General features: G+C 32.3%; 1 protein-coding gene across 3 annotated transcripts in view; it reads left to right on the top strand.

Annotated features, from left to right (window-relative positions):
• The window catches only part of LOC132704993 (interference hedgehog-like), a 90475-nt gene that overhangs the window by 11234 nt on the left and 64969 nt on the right, over positions 1-14272 (top strand). Inside the window, exon 1 of one of the 3 annotated variants that reach the window (XM_060675370.1) lies at positions 307-412. The exons of the other annotated variants lie outside the window; for them this stretch is intronic. The gene's annotated coding sequence lies outside the window, so the exon portion shown is untranslated. Of the gene's footprint in view, positions 1-306; positions 413-14272 lie in introns of those variants that run through there. 3 annotated transcript variants of the gene reach the window in all.

The raw sequence follows: 14272 nt of genomic DNA, 5'->3' as shown, positions 1-14272 counted from the left end.
TTTCCAGAACCCTTGTACTTAAAAAAAAGAAAGAAACGCTCCTGTTAGATTTAAACTATTAACAAATTAACAATTCACTCCAACCACCACTTGAAGTTGATGCTTAATTTAAGACAGTGGCATTACAATATTGTTCATATATTAATAATTCCTCGGAGCCCCAAAGTCCGGCCAACATCAACATTAAACGCCCCATATGCGCTAATGAGTTGCGTATTTAAAAAACAATTATATTCAAATCATGACTGGAATCGTTGCGACAACACGCGAACTTAATATAAACATCTCGGTATCGTGTCCTGCATTTCAATATGGCGAACTCGATTATGATATATGAAGTGTTTAGGAACCATGTCGGGTATTCGATTTGTACTTGCAGATTACGAAGAAAAACGTCCGACGGACAGAGATCGTAAGTTTGATTCGTTTTCCAACAAAACTTGAAAAACTGGGCTCTGTTACAAGGAGTTACGCTTTATTGATAACGATGGGATCGAGGAAAGTGGACTTAAAAAATACGCTACTTTACATGCCCATCTTATGTATTCGTCACAAATTAAAAACTAATCTTCCAAATAGAATTGATAAAATTGTTATTTTGTTGTCAGTTTCATATTTTAGTTTTTAATTTTGTCTTTTTTGAGGGGTAAATAATCTGATATACATTGAAATTAGTGAAATATTTGTGAAATCATAACATTTTTCTAAAATTTCGATATTATTTTTAATACTTTATATTAACTTGGCAGCTTTGGGTAATTTGCATACCCATCTTACCTATTCGCCACAAATTAGAACATGGTTCTCGAAACAGAATTGATAGTATTGTTATTTTGATATCAGTTTCATATTTATGGCATTTTGTTGTTCACATTGCCCCTGAAGTTTTTAGTAATTTTGTTTTTTATGAGGGGTAAGTAATCTGACATACATTGAAATCTGTGAAATATTTGTGAAATCGTAAATAATGTTTTTATAAAATTTAGATATTATTTTTAGCACTTTAAATTGTCTTGGCATCTTTGGGTAATTTACATGACCATCTGTGAAACAGAATTGATAAGATTGTTATTTTGTTGTCAGGTTCTTATTTATCGTTTTTGTTGTTCACATTGTCCCTGAAGTTTTTTGTACTTTTGTTTTTTATGAGGGAAATCGCGTGAAATCTGTGAAATATCTGTGAAATCCTAACTTTTTTCTAAAATTTAGATATTATTTTTCGCACTTTAAATTAACTTAAAACCTCTGGGTAATTTGCATGCCCATCTTATGACTTCGTCACAAATTGAAAAGTAATACTTGAAACAGAATTGATAAGATTGTTCTTTTTTTGATATACCGTGAGATCTGTGAAGTATTTGTGAAATCATAATGTTTTTGTAAAATTTAGATATTATTTTTTACGCTTTAAATTACGTTGGCATCTTTATGTAATTTACATGCCCATCGTACCAATTCGCCAGAAATTAAAAAATGATTCTCGAAACAGAATTCATAGGATTGTTATTTTGATGTCAGTTTCATATTTATGGTGTTTTGTAGTTCACATTGTTCCTGGAGTTTTTGCAATTTTGTTTTGTATGAGGGATATAGTGTGAAATCTGTGAAATATTTGTGAAATCTTAGCTTTATTCTAAAATTTAGATGTTATTTTTAGCACTTTAAATTTACTTAGCATCTTTGGGTAATTTACATGCCCATCTTATGTATTCGTCACAAATTGAAATGTAATACTTGAAACAGAAGTGATAAGATTGTTATTTTGTTGTCAGGTTCTTATTTATGGTTTTTGTTGTTCACATTGTTCCTGAAGTTTTTTGTACTTTTTTTTTTATGAGGGAAATCTCGTGAAATCGGTCAAATATTTGTGAAATCCGAACTTTTCTCTAAAATTTGTGAAATCAAATAGTTTTTCAAAAATGTCGATATTATTTTTAGCACTTTGAATTAACTTAATTAGAAATAATATTTCTTTTTAGCAATGTTTTGTATCCGTATTCAGTTTCATATTCATGGTGTTTTGTTGTTCACATTGTCCCCGAAGTTTTGTGTAATTTTGTTTTTATAAGTTGTAAGTAAAGACCGCAATCTGATATAAAATGAAATCTGTGAAACATTTTTCAAATCATAAAGTTTTTCTCAAATTTCGATATAATTTTTAGCACTTTAAATTAAATTAAGTTAACTAGAAATAATATTCCTTTTTAGCAATGTTTTGTTGCCGTATTTTTATTATAATTATTAATTATCTTTAATAAAGGACTTGAGGGTCAAATTTATAGTCATTCCTTAAAGATTTTTTGTTCCATACTTAGTTTATTTATTCAAACTCCGCAAATGAGTTAAGCATACCCTTGAAAAAATTACATTACCCGGTAGATGAGCGACGGTCCAAAGAAATTTTCTTTGACATCCGACGATGTCGAAGCGGCGAATTAACGACGACATTTTCTCAAATTGATTAGCGTAAATTCGCCTCGATTTTCATTTCCTGGTCCGTTTGATATCGGTATAAATAACGCGAGACTGCATCTAATGAGGCTCTAAGAATAGCTTCGCGTTATCTAAGACTAGAGGAACTGTGTTTGGTCGCGAATAACAAAATCTCGAAGCTGGTGCCAAAAGCCGGAATAGGTATCTGGGTTCTACGTACACACATTATATTTTGTCTGTAATGTTGAGTTGGTAATATTTTTGTTCATGAAGTATCTGTGATCTTAGGTTATTGTAGAATTCATTCGGCTATAGGTTTTTCAAAGAACACCTTCCACAGGCTAATGTAATACTATTAATATACTATACTATACTATACTATTTACGAATCTTCCGGATTCCTCCTGCATCGGTTGTTTATAAATCTAATTTGCTGGCGTTTCGCCAATCAGCCTGTTGACTTCTTCAGAGCTTAACTGAAATTGGCTCGCACTTTACTCTGTATCTGCTTATATATTGTTTGTAGGGGACGGAGCTAAAGCTGATGATAAAGCGGATGACTGATTCCCATATTGATAGAATGTAAAGACATGGGTAATATTATCTAGAAGCAATCATACAATCTTAACCACGATTCTCGTCTTCACCTTTCAGCAATATCTAGCAATATCTATCCATAATTAGATATTCTGGAATAGGATAAGTTTGTTCTGTACTATTGTCAACAACAGCTTTTCTGTTAACAATTAAATTTATGTCCCTAACTAAACAGTTTAAGGTAATATGCCTGATATTTCCTAATTCCTTGAGGATTGCTTAAAAAATAGCCACGATCCAACTGTCAAATTATTAAACATGTCCCTATTCTAATATTTTCTCAAGTATCAGTATTTACAAATCGTCTGACAAATCTAACTAGTTTGCATTCTACTCTACGCTTATATACTATTTGAAGGGGGCGGAGCCGAACGAGGAACATGAACATCTACATATACATCTACAGTCTTAAATCTTCTATTAAAACTTCTTCTCTATTACAATAATTGAAAAAAAAATCTGTTACTCCTTACAACTCCTTCCATCTATTATTAGCACCTTCAACCCATTCTTTCGCGAAATATCTAGCTTCTACAGGGATAGCTTCGTGCTCAATTCCTTTTAGTTGGACAATTTAATGCCATTATTTTGAATCCAGACGCTATCTTGTTTAGTTTAGAATTAAGTTTCGGATATATCAAAATCCAACACTCTGAAATCAAATCTCCTCATCTTAACCATGACTCAGGTCGCTACCTTTCATCTATATGGGAATCAGTCATCCGAGGCAATGTTGATGCCCCTATTTTAGCTCCTCCTCTCTCATACAATATTTAATCAGGCATAGATATAAGAAAGTGACCAATTGCTTTTGAATGGGATTATCCAATGGTGGTCATTAACATACAATGCAACAAGATTATTACATAAAGTTTCGGAATTTAAATTCAGGTAAAATTGTGATCCGTAATAGAAAATAATTTTATTCCTTCCTGTGTTTAATATTCTTGGATTTGGTACACTACTTAGTTTAAGCGTCATTGTAATGGACAATGCAAGCTATCACAATAGACAGTTGACTAAAACCCCTTCCTCATATGACACAAAAGCAACAATCTAAAACTACATGTATAATAACGACATTTATTTTCACGAAGCTTATACCAAAAAGCAATTAATTGAGGTTCTACAAAACTTGAACCTACAAAAGGAATATGGCTGTGATAATTATGCAAAAAATCTAGGGCATACAGTTTTAAGGCTTCCACCTTGCCACTGTATATTTCATCCCATTGAACATGTTTGGCACCAACTGAAATCTGCCATTTCTCGTAACAATGTTTTTCCCTGGGTTAATTCCAATGTCCTCAAACTTATAGAAACCGAAGTTTTTAACATCCCTCCACAAAGTTGGGCAAATTCTGTTAAACATATAGACAAAGCAGAATAATCGTATATCCATATTGCAAATAATATAGAACAAATAATAATTAGAACAGGCGATGATAGGCTATAGTGATACTGATATATTATGTGAATAATTTTAAGTAATTTAAGTGGGCAATAAAAATAATTTTTAATTTTATTTTAGATTTAAACATAAATAAATAAATATTGTTTAGTATTTTTCCTAACAAAACCCCAAATAATTAAATTCTAAGCAAAGTACGGACCTGTTCGGACATATTTTATTCTTACAGCTTGCCCGGGTCTTTCCGTAATTCGTATCAGTTAGTCACTTTCTTATATCTATGAACACATTTTACAAAATGGAGTGCAAACCAGTTTCAGTCAAGATCTGAAGAAACCAGCAGTCAACATCAACAAGTTTGACAACCCGGGCAGGAATCCAGAACAGTGGTTTGTGGAAGTTTCTTAAAAAAAATCCTCAAGTACCGACTATGACTTTCACTTAAAGGATGAGTACTAATGTTACAATGGTGGATGTCACCAACGAAATATTTATACTATACTAACTAACCATCCTGATGGTGGTGATAAGTATACCAATATCTTTCTCGGCCTACAAAAGGCGTTTGATGTAGTATCACATGCGCAATTAGTTGATACATTTCAAAAGTACTTGTTTAGAAATTATCTAACTTGGCCTCAAATGAGTGTCCAAAGCTTTGTCAAGATGGGTATATCGCAAAGAACTGTGCTAGGACGGATTGTTTTTTTGTATGTTACGACAATTTCTTTCTAAGAAAAAATTACACTAATTTGTAAATCATTAATTGAATATTTGCCGTGTTTTAGTACATTGTTTATCTTGAGTATATAAACATTCTTCCAGGCAGGCACTAATCAACCGTAATTATGAAACTAGAGCTAATACACAGAAATATTAACACTAAAAGTAATCAAGCTATTAATCAACAGACAATAATTTATTTTGGGCCAAAATTTTATAATCTACTTCTTATATGTGTAAAGAAAATTAAAAAAAAAAATATATTTGCTGGAGAGGTCAAAGACCATATTAATAATAATAATAATAATTCTTTAATAGCTTGGGATGCTACATACAAAAACAATTGTTTACAAAGTTTTACAACACGTATGAACAATCAAAACCAACAAACAACATAACTGTAACCAGAAATCAACATATAGGCAAAATTAAGATGAAACAGTGATTTATACTTAAAATCTAGACATCACGTATTCCCTCAACATAGATTTAAAGTTATTGAAATTATCGCAATTTTTCAAGGTATTTGGCAGTTTATTATTTTGGGAGAGACCCTTATACAGAATAGAATTTGTCATTTGGTTAGAGCAATACCTATCTACTAAAATAAAATCATTGCGGTTTCTGCCATAGTAACTATGCACGCTGTTAAAATATTTCACTTTATCACAGATGTAATCAGCTAATAGTTTATTTCTTAACTTATACATAAAAATATTTGCATCAAAATTAATTCCTTGTTTAACCGTCATGACATTAACAACATTTGACATAAGGCTTACAGGAGTGTATCTGTTACACTTTAAGATCGATCTTAATGCTTTATTTTGAATAACTTGAAACTCGTTTTTCATATAGTTCGGGAAGCTATACATAATATACTTAATTTTATTTTCTTATACTAGCATGTCGTTATTTATTTCAATTTTTTTGTTTTCTATATTAACAATTTTTGTTTTTTCCCAAAAATACAAAATTTAGGCTTTGACGTGTTAATATTAAGTTTGTGTTTATATAACCATTCATATATTCGGTTCATCCGAACTAACAACTGTATGTAACATTGTATCATCTGCGAATAATTCGATTTTGCTATCGTTAATTACCTTAACTTTATCATTAATACACAATAGAAATAATAGAGGTCCCAGTACAGTTCCTTGCGGCACTCCATACGTTGATCGACAGTATCAGACACACTATTTTTAAATCTAACATTTTGGGTTCTGTTATACAAATAAGATATGGACCAACTTAAAACTGAACCTCGTATGCTTAACTTTTCCATTTTTCTTAACGACATAAACCTATCAATGGTTTCGAAAGCTCTCCTAAAATCCAAGAACTCAGTCAAAATAAGATTTGAGGAAATCGTCACATAAATTAACTATCACAGACTCACACGAATGTTGATGACGTAAACCAGACTGATTGGATACTAAAACGTCATTGTTATCGCAGAAATATTCTTAGAAAACTCTTCCATAAATAAGAAATTAATTATTAAATATGTAATATAATATATTTTGGGTAAATTAATAATAACAGTAATAATAATAACACCATCCTCTGTGATTCTAATCAGACTAGAAGTATCGTCATTTCATGACATATTTTATATGGCTTAATTTTCCAGACGACTGCAAATTATTTGCAAAAATATGTTTTAAAGAATTTTAAAATTGACTTCGTTGTTAGTAAATTAATATACCACAATTTTTTAATGTTTAAATGTTTGGAGGTGTTAACTAAAAAAACGAAAAATCAGGTTTGATTAATGTGAGAAAACGTCTCAAAAACATGCAATAAAATTACTGCATTAACGTTTAGCTTTAGTCGTGTAAAATCAGTCCCAAGTTTAAACTTACCGGACTCTGTTTATAGTATCGGCAAACAGCGTCCGGCTCGCATATTTGAAAACCAATAAAAGGTGTCAAGTGTCGTAGTAATTAGCCGGTTTCCCACACAACAAACAGGTGAAGGTACGTATATGACAACCCCGTTGGCTACCTACTACCTGAATGTAACACAGATCCACGTTTGAAAACAATATTGTTTCAGGGTCCCGGACCGACGAAAGAGGTATAAATATTTCTTGTTTGGAGCGTGTTATTTGCGTCGTGAAAATAATTATTTTTAGAAAACGGATACCTGCAGTCGAGAATGGTGGGTGTGTGATTTTTATAAGCCGAATAAATTTGGTGATGATGAATTCAACCTTTCTCTCTTGTCTCTGAGAGTATTTAGTGTATTCTGTATTCTGTTCTGATTAAGCTGATCCTCTGTGACTTTGATAACAGGACATTTAGCCATTTGCACTCGTTTATCGCCGTATAGGCAACACAAATGAATTATCATTACAGCAGGTTGGCCGGTCTGTCATCCCCTAAGCTCATTTCTAATATTTCTAAATTGCTTTCTTGAACCTTCGTTGAGTACATGTTTACGTAAAAATAAAAGATAGCATGATATTTATTTTGTACATGCCATTTTTGCATTTTGAATATTACTCAGTTTTATAACTAACACGATTGGTTAAAGTTCGGTATATATTTCGAAAAAAAAATTGAAATGCCCAAAAAAATTTTACAAGATGAAATTGAAAATGAGCTGCAAAGTAGGGACAATGAATTTTATATTGTCGCGCCTTAAAATGATAGATTGGATAGTGATGATATTAGTGACTCTAGTAGTGGTAGTGATATTATAGCTACTAAAAGACAGAGAACCATACCTTTACCAGCAAGTTCAAGCAGCAGTGAAGAAAACGAGAATATAAAACAACTTGGTAATTTTGGTCCATGACAGGGTTTTATTTACTTCTGGGGATAAAATGGTAGGGCCGCGTATTCCTGATACTTGCATACTTTTTTACCGATGAGCTAATAATAAAAATAGTGGAACAAATAAATAACTACCTTAGACGTAACATAGCACAAAAGAAGGTGTCAAAACGTGAGTAGATACTACAGTAGAAGAGTTTACCGCATTTATTGGAGTTGCCCTAAATATACTTACGATAATGTTATCTAATTTGCAAAAGTATTGGTCACAACATTTTAACGTCAAAATACTTGTTTTTAGTAGCATATTTAGAAGAAAACGATTTTTACAAAAACAATTTGCTGTTTAGATTATTTGGACAATCAATTCAAAGAATATTTTGTTGTTTTTAGTCGCATATTTAGAAGAAAACGATTTTTACAAAAACAATTTGCTGTTTAGATTATTTGGACAATCAATTCAAAGAATATTTTGTTGTTTTTAGTCGCATATTTAGAAGAAAACGATTTTTACAAAAACAATTTGCTGTTTAGATTATTTGGACAATCAATTCAAAGAATATTTTGTTGTTTTTAGTCGCATATTTAGAAGAAAACGATTTTTACAAAAACAATTTGCTGTTTAGATTATTTGGACAATCAATTCAAAGAATATTTTGTTGTTTTTAGTCGCATATTTAGAAGAAAACGATTTTTACAAAAACAATTTGCTGTTTAGATTATTTGGACAATCAATTCAAGGAATATTTTGTTCCATCGAGAGAGATATCGGTAGACGAATCTGTTGTTAGATTTAAGGGTAAAATTAGTTTTTTACTTGCAATCTTAACAAGCCTACGAAATGGGGGATACGAATTTATGTAATGGCGGATGCTAACAGCGGATATTTTGCCATACTAAGGAAGCTTGATATGGGAAGATTTAGCGACACCTGATGTATCTATAAGCACAGGGATAGTGTTACATCTGTGTCAAAAATTATTAGACAATAATCCAGGATGCATAGGATATCATTTTTACACCGATAGATATTATACGAGCTTGCCACTTGCAGAAGAATTGCTAAAACTAAATGTTCATTTGACAGGTAATATTCAAATCAACCGCAATTTTATACCTGATTCTATCAAAAAACCAACATTTTCCGAAGATAACAGATCAGGTAATTTGATGTTATTGGCATATTTCAGGAATACAACCTATCAACAGAAGTGTACGTGGAGGTAACTTACAAGTTGTAAATAATTTTTCAATTATAATAAATTTATGGAAAGTGTCGACCCAGACCCTTATTCAACGTCATACTGTTTCCTGAAGAAGTATTTAAAATGGTGGCGAAAGTTATTTTTCTGGGGACAAAAAACCAATGACACATCTAAAGATTGTTCGGGAATTGGTCGACGAGATTACAAAAAACGTTCAGCAGGGGTCCAAAATTTCTGTGACATTTGATAAAGGCACGGTGTTGTCGAAACAATTGTCATGTCATAATATATAATTTCGTGAAAATCTGAACTTTTAGTTCTTATTTATTTTGATAAATGGATTTTCATCAAGTAAAAGCGACCTCAGTTCAATTTTTGAATTTAACGATAGATTAGAAAAAGTGAAGTAGTAGGTAATCTTTAGCTCTCTTTTTAAGAGATATGTCATTTAAGGATATTGCGTTGACACTCAGAAGATTATACAGGTCAAAATAGAGAATATTGTCGATAGGCACCTTGAATCTATAACAAGATTTTAATAAATTATGGCCAAACCTGCTATCATAATTTTGACTATCGCAATTTTTTATGAATATGAAGCAGCTGTTGATATACAACTTATCATCAATCAACCCTCTTAGTTGTCTCAGAACGAACAGTCCACCGCTAACTTTTGCTTTCAATTTAAGAACACGTTGCTACCAATTTAGTCTGTCATCGATAACAACACCAAGTAGTTGAAATTGTCAATTGTCTGGTCTTGTCAAGGTTCACTTTTAAGGCGTTGTTTTAGAACGAAATGTTTTGCTGAATATTCAAGAGTAGCCTTATTCGCACTTATTTCTTGAAAGTTTTTCCCAAAGCTTATGCCAGTGGGACCAACACAGTATAACACGCATTTAGATGGAAGAATCAGAAAAATTGAGATGATTGATATATATGACAAATAGTAATGGCCCCAAAACTGGGCCTTGAGGCACGCCAAATAGTAAACTTTTAGACACTCTTTTCTACATGATAAATACTACTCAATAGGCGTTAATACTGTCTGCAGAAAAGATCAGAAACAGTCGAAATCACTGTGTCAAATACCACCTTACTTTCTGCCTCGATTGACTACCTACCACAGCGAAAACCAAACTGATTATAGTGAACAAGTCTTTTTTTTTACAAAATTTCGAATATTTTCAAACTTTAATTTAATTTAAATAAAACTGTTGGAGGTTTTACAAGAAAAGTGCATCTATTGTTTAATAATGTACTGTTCAGTTGAAAATAGTCAGCTGCAGATTCATTGGTAATAGAAAAAAATGAAATATTCTGTTAGTACATTAGGCAGTATTAAATTCATCAGCTGTGAGGCAGGTTTTAATATTATGCTGACGTTTGGAATTCTTTACATAGTTTATTAGTCTCCAGATGTCTTTAGACTTATTTTTAGATAAGCTTACAAAGTTATTAAAAGAATCTTTTTCTGTATTCTGTACAACTTCGTTATAGTATGTTTTCATGATTTTCTACAAATTTAAAGAGACAGGATCTTCTAATCACTAATCATTTTACCATGTTTTCCTCCTTAATTGTTTTTCAAACCAATAAATTTCATGCTTTCACCCAGTTCAGAGTCCACTCGATATGGATGTTCGGATCACTTTTTTATCGTCTCGAATGAGGTAGCAAAACTGTTCAAAATTTCTTTTGTGTCAGGACCAATTTTTGTATAACAGATAGAAAAAATAGTCCCCGTGTCACTGGTACTTAGTGAATTTGCTTCTTCTTAAAAAAAAAAAGAATATATGCCACTTGCAATTTAATGGATTAATTCACTTACAATACCATCTCCTTTTATCCAAAAGTGTCTTGATCTTGTCGCAAAGACAAATTATTATTACATCCATGCAAGATCAGCTTTTCAAGTTCTGGCATCAATGTGATTTTGTCCTGGATTTACGGAAAAGGCTCGAAAAATACTTTTTTCTACTCCCTCAATAATTGTAATACCTTCTTGTTTGTAATTCTAAAGTCGAATTACTATAAAAAATGTATTCTTCTGAACCATTAATTATTCAAAACAGGTAAATTTTCCCAGTATGGCTTCCTGGATGCATCAGCTGAACAAGTTTGTCGAAAATGCCTTTTTTTTGTCTTCAGAAATTCCGTGGGAAGAATCCGGATTTGTTGTTAATCTGACGAATTAATTTATAGATTTTTTCAAAAAATATGATTCTATGAACTCATCTCATCCAACGAACATCGATACCAGAATACAAAAAAATAATTAAATTCCAAATCGGGATAGCAGTAAATTTCTCATCTTTTTCAACTTTATATAGTGTAGAACAATCTGACCATTGAAAAAAGTCATTGCAATTCATTTGAGTTACTTCAGATTTTCCATTACCAATTATCAACCAGCCAAAAATAATTTTTGATAAATTAACACCTGAATTTGTTTGGTCGGACTCGTCTGATACGTAGTCTTCATCATGTGAAGGAGAAACTTTTCTTTTCTTTGTTGTATCTCCTAGGGCTTGAACTAATTCAGGTATGTTAAGCATTTTATTATTGCGTTTTTCAGTTTTTAAAATATTTGTTGAATAGTGATTGTTTTTTCTTTAAAAATAATTTACTCCTTTTTACTCCTACCTACGTTTACAGCTCGCGCAGGTTTTTCCGCCGCAACTGCCATTAGAGAAAATTCAGTATCTTGCAGATTAATTTTTTCCCCGTGCAACATTTCATGTATTTGCAACTATTGTTGTTTGAAAAATATTTACTTGGAGATAGTGTAATTTCAAAGCACAACATGGCACTTCTATGATGAGTTTACTTTGCCCTTTACTATAATCCCATTATTACCTGTCGTACAATCGTAAATTGTTTTAATTGTTAGTAATTCCTAAAAAGTAGTTTGCTTTGCTTTTGGATAAGCACATTCCACAACATTGTTAATTGCGGTGTCGGATAAGTCTGGTTTAAGGATATGGAGTCTTATTTACCGGAATTTAGCTTATTTTTCCGTTAGAAATATTCCTTGTAAGTTGAAAGCTCAAATGAAGTCAGTTATTTCATTTTTGTTAGTTACAAGGTTTTGGCCGATGACGGACACCTAGAAATTGATCAGTGGCGTACCATTTTTCCCTTCAAAAATATGAGTTTATGTAGGTTGACTCTGTATCGTGCCGAGAGACAGACCTGACAATTTTTCCGTTTTTTTGGGGTCTTTATTGTCTACCAATCGCTATATAGTCGCCTGAACGCCATTGTTACAGATCCCTCCTCGAATTCTACATATTTCGTCCCGGTGGAGTAGATTTCCATACCATGGTGCCCATATCAGGTCATCTAAAGCGTCCGTCAATAATTAATTTCGTATTTTGGAATGTCTCACAGCAAAACCAAAAGTCGAAAAACTGGCCAGTCTGCTTATCGTTACGTATTGATTTAAATTCATGAATAATATGCAAATTATCGGCATTTGCATAAAAAACGGTTTAGCTCAGGCTGTCATACCGCTTTCGCGACCAATGCGAACCGTTTATGGTAAATTCAACCAGGCTCGTGTGATCACACTTTTGTCGAACGCTATCAATAGATATTCGTTAGATGTCTAGATTGATTTAAATGATCGCAGGGCCAAAATGAAATTAAGTAACAAAGTCCTTTAAATTTAGCATTTTACCGTATGTGGTGCTCCCAAACATGTCCATAAAGGCTTGGTATTGTTACAAACTCTGATCTCCAAGATATTGACATTTTAGCATACGAGGTATGTTCAAAAAGTGAGGCGACTTTTAAGTTTTATCAAAAAGTTTTTATTTATTCATCAAAATCAATGTTACTGCTGTGGTGTTGTTTACACAAATTGTTTAAACAGTTCTGATAAAAAAAAAATTCAGCTAGTTCAAAATTCATGTCTTAGACTTATTCATGGAATAAGGAAGTACCAGTCAATTTCACACAAAACTCTTTGAAACAGGGTGGCTTAGCATGGAGAGGAGGAGAGAATTACATTCTGCTTACTTTTTTTTATAAAATTATAAACTTCAAATGACCTACGTACTTATACAGAACGCATTGTATTCAGAACACATGTGCATAATTTAAATATTAGGTTTAACATTGCCCGATTTTTTAACTCACTCCCAGATGCATTGTAGGCAATGTCTGTCTCCAATTTTAAACGAAAATATGAAAATAATATTTGGTAAGGCATACATACATAGTTTCTAGTTTGTTTTCTGCAATATATAGGGCTTTTTATTTATTTATTTATTTAAGTTTTTCTAAATAACTTACTTATATCACTTTTAGTTTTTTTCATTTTTTTATATAATATATGTACACTTCTTGGCCTAGGTTAAGTTTATAAATTAATTAATTTCCTACTTGGTTAAGTGGATCAGGGAGTTACTCCTGTGAGTTTCTCCTCTAAACTTCGCCATTTTTTGAACATTTGTTTACTTACTTCTCGCTATTCATTTTCGAAAATGAAGACATCTTCCTTCCTTTCATGGGTTTCTTGAGTTTTTGGCACAGGAAAAAATCGCAGGGGGCCATATCTGGTGAATATGGTGACTGAGACATGAAGGTGTTTTATTTTTGTCAAAAAGTTAGACTCAAGCAACGATGAGTGAGCAGGCGCCTTATCGTGATGCAAAATCCATCAATTGTTTTCCCACAATTACGGACGTTTTCTTCGTATTGTTTCACGCGAACGGCGCATAACTTCACAGCGACATTCTTTATTGCCTGTACGACCTTGTGGTAAGAACTCTTGATATACTACGCCAAGATAATCAAAGAAAACAGTAACCAAAACTTTGACATTTCATCGTGTTTCGCTTGGCTTGGTCACGGCGGTTCTGGGGTCTTTCATTGGGATGTCTGGGCTTTGGTTTGGACATCATAAGAGTATCACTGACGTCATTTAATAGCTCTTGAGGGATGCTCCTTCGACGGCCTATTGTTTGTTCAAGATTGGGAACAAATTTTGCTGCTACACGTTTCATGCCCAAAATTTTGGAAAAAATTGCATGGCACGAGCCAATAGAGATGCCAACGTCTTCAGCCACTTCTCTAATAGTGATTCGACGATTTTTCAACACGATTTGATTCAC

This window comes from Cylas formicarius, unplaced genomic scaffold (genome assembly GCF_029955315.1).
Source record: "Cylas formicarius isolate icCylForm1 unplaced genomic scaffold, icCylForm1.1 PGA_scaffold_7__23_contigs__length_41026272, whole genome shotgun sequence".
NCBI lineage: Eukaryota > Metazoa > Arthropoda > Insecta > Coleoptera > Brentidae > Cylas > Cylas formicarius.
The sequence above is the reverse complement of the archived record's forward strand: the minus strand, read 5'-3'. Positions and strand labels throughout refer to the sequence as shown.